At 46.0% G+C, this 3,669-nt stretch overlaps 1 protein-coding gene across 1 annotated transcript in view; it reads left to right on the forward strand.

The window, feature by feature from the left end:
• SLC9A9 (solute carrier family 9 member A9) overlaps positions 1-3,669 on the forward strand; it is a 563,642-nt gene that overhangs the window by 448,006 nt on the left and 111,967 nt on the right. The gene's annotated exons all lie outside the window — the stretch shown is intronic.

Raw genomic sequence — 3,669 nt, forward strand, 5'->3', positions numbered from 1 at the left:
GTCTGTCGTACAGAGTGAAGTAAGTCAGAAAGAGAAAAACAAATACCGTGTGCTAACACATCTATATGGAATCTAAGAAAAAAAAAAAAAACATGGTTCTGAAGAATCTAGGGGCAGGACAGAAATAAAGACACAGACATAAAGAATGGACCTGAGGACACGAGGAGGGGGAAGGGTAAGCTGGGATGAGGTGAGAGAGTGGCATGGACATATATACACTACCAAATGTAAAATAGATAGCTAGTGGGAAGCAGCCGCATAGCACAGGGAGATCAGCTCGGTGCTTTGTGTCCACCTAGAGGGGTGGGATAGGGAGGGTGGGAGGGAGACGCAAGAGGGAGGAGATATGGGGATATATGTATACGTATAGCTGATTCACTTTTTTATACAGCAGAAACTAACACATCATTGTAAAGCAATTATACTCCAATAAAGATGTTAAAAAAAAAAAAGTAGGGACAAGCATAGAGACAATATTCTAACATATTGTTGCAGGTAGGAAATCAAGGCAATCTAAATGGCAGATACAAGAATTTCAAAAAGAAAAAGAATAGGAGCCAGGGACCACTTAATATGGGCATAAAGAGGTTCGCATACCTCTTGGAAATCATTATAACAAGCGAGTGTTAGATTTTATGGGGCCAGTGGCAATACTGAGACGTCCAGTAAAGTTCCGAGTAGCCCCATCACACTCTGTTCAAGGAAGCAGGGGACCAGGTAATATATTTTAGCAAGATTGCTGTGAAAAGGAGGCAAAATCATAAGAGAAAGAAGGCATCATTCTTAGGTGCCTTTCCTTCATAGCACCTCAATTATAATAGCATAGAGAACAAATGTATGGATACCAAGGGGTTAAGGGAGGAAGCGGGGGTGGGAGGAATTGGGAGATTGGGATTGACACATATACACTATTGATACTATGTATAAAGTAGATAACTAATGAGAACCTACTGTACAGCACAGGGCACTCTACTTAATGCACTTTGGTGACTTAAATGGGAAGAAAATCCAAAAGGGAGGGGATATGTGTATATGTATGGCTGATTCACTTTGCTGTACAGTAGAAACTAACAGCATTGTAAAGCAACTATACTCCAATAAAAATTAATTTAAAAAATAAGACCAAAAAAATTGTAAGAAACTTTTCAGATTTTTCTAATTAAACGTACCTCACCGTATGCCCTGTGAGGGCAGGGACCACATCTGCTTTGTTCCTCACCAGCTGCCCCAGGAGGGAATAACTCACACGGAGTCTCTCTTTCCTCAAGCCTCTTGAGATGTTTAGTCTGCTCTAGGCAAGAGGGCTGCAGGCCTGGCCCCAGGAGTCGACCCTGAGCTTCCCTGAAACAGGAGGAGGGAGGAGATGTATTCTTGCTCCGAGGAAGACAGCCGATCTCTCGGGCCCCTGAGATGCTTTTCACCGAGTCCCACGTAAAACTGAAGCCCTTAATCCACTGCTATCGTTCCTCCGCTCCACCTGGCTTCTAGAATAATTGAAATTAGAAATGTCTGCTATGACTGCTGCTGGGGAGGAAGGCCTCAGTGCTGCCTCAAACTTTAAATGTTGGGTTTCTTGTGAAATTTGATCTCTGTTCTCTCCAGTTTTCTAGACAGAGAACTAAAAAAAAAAAAAAAAAAAAAAAAAAGGCCCTAAGCAAATGCAGCAGTGGGAACTTCAGGACCCTCAGTTCAATTCACAGCCTGCATGGGTGCCTGTAGCTCCTGGTGTTGGGAAAGGGGTTAGGGCTCAGTAATAAAGGCTCCTAGGGGCTCCCAGCATCCGCCGGAGAGCTCAGATCCACCAGAGGCTTGAAGGCGGCCCAGCCCCACGAGAAAGGGGGCCAGGGTGCCTCCAACTGGGACCCCACTGTTCCTAGAGGTTGGACTCAGGCCACCCCTACCCCAAGGTCACTGTCTAGACCCACCTTGAGAGGCTGGGCCTTAACTCGCCTCCATTCTCTGTCCTTCTCTTTTCTCCCTCCTGACCCCCTTCCCCCCACCCCCCACTTCCTGTCCTTCTCTCCCTCCAACTTCAACGAAATAGATCAAATAGCTCTTTCTACTCTAAGAAAATCAAAGGTCAGTCCCCACCAGAGGCTCTTTCTAGTTACCTGGAGGCCAAAAGTTTCAGCACACAATAAATAGCCACCCATTTCACCCTCTGGGTTGGAGAAAAGGGGCTATTCTTGCCCAGAGGACGCTAATTTTTGAAGAATCAGAGGTATTTTAAACCAGCCACCTCTCCACTGTGGTTTTCCTTTCACAGACTAACACATCTGCAGGCCTGGTAGCTTCTAACCTGCCTCCCCCCCCCGCCCCATCTAGGGACCAGAACAAGGGCACTGCAGAAGTGTTTAGAGGGGCCAGAGTGGAAGGAAAGACTCTAAAGCTCTAGAAATTGTGACGTTCTCAGGAAAGGCTCTGGCGGAGCCCCAGCCAGGTGGCTGAGGCCCTGAGCTGCACCCCCAGGCCACCCACCACAGGCAGAGGCCGGCTCTCTGGAGCAGAGGAAGTTCAAGCTTCAGGCCCTCACATGCTCCGGCCCTTCCAAGGCCCTGGGAAGAGCCCCAGCATTGTGTTCCCATGGTCCTATGTTTTCGTAAGATTTGCAAAAGGAATATATTTTAACCACTGTTGGGTTTGATCACTGTTTCTTTGTACTACAGTTTCCCCTCCGTCATACTTCTCGCCTGGTCAGATGGCTCTGGAGTGGCCCTGGGCAGCTGTGGGGTCCGACCAAGGGGAAGTTGAATTGGGAGCGCATTTAGTTTGTATTTAGTGGGACAAGGCTGTGTGGTCTGCAGTCACTTCTGTGCAAGGGCAAGTCACTGCTGGCCAGCCTCCTGCAGCGACGGCTTACAGGAAGCGTGTCACGAGGCTGGATGGAAGATGAACATGTCCTGTGGCGCCTGGCTTCACAAGTCTGGGGGTAGTGGAGGAAAAACAAGGCTTCAAATGCACTGAGCCAGAAGCTAGTCTGTGGAAAATTCTTCCAGTCATGAGATGTGTACAACTGAAAGTGGAGGTTTCTGTTCTCATCGATGCCCTGTCAAAACGGAAATTCAGGAATACGTACATTCAGTGATGCAGCATATACATGATAAGCGTACTGGGTATTGTTGATGAGAATTGCATGAAGTGAAATTTATCAGAAATTTTGTCTTTTTGGGGTATAAACCTTTAGCAGTACTGCACACAGCAAGCGTGCCTGTGTGCATAAGGAACCATGTTTTAATGCCTCCCAATTATTAATAATTGTGATGACTCTTACTAGAAGAGAGACTACCTTGTCTTCCTGTTCTCTCTTATACAAAATCATTATACCATATAAAGAGAGTAACAAAGTATGCAAGCAAAACTTAGGAGGAAAAAGTTATTTTAGAGGTATGTCAGGCAGTAAATTAATTAGAATATTATGTATTTTATAGATGTTGAGATGTCTGTTGCATTTGCCAGATTTTAAAATTATGAAATGTGTTATCAGTTATTTTCTCTTTCTCTTTAAAGAGTCACATTCATCCCTAATTTTTTTTTTTTTTTTTTTTTTTTTTTTTTTTTGTGGTACGCGGGCCTCTCACCGTTGTGGCCTCTCCCGTTGCGGAGCACAGGCCCCGGACGCGCAGGCTCAGCGGCCATGGCTCACGGGTCCAGCCGCCCCGCGGCATGTGG

Source organism: Physeter macrocephalus, chromosome 1, assembly GCF_002837175.3.
Source record: "Physeter macrocephalus isolate SW-GA chromosome 1, ASM283717v5, whole genome shotgun sequence".
NCBI lineage: Eukaryota > Metazoa > Chordata > Mammalia > Artiodactyla > Physeteridae > Physeter > Physeter macrocephalus.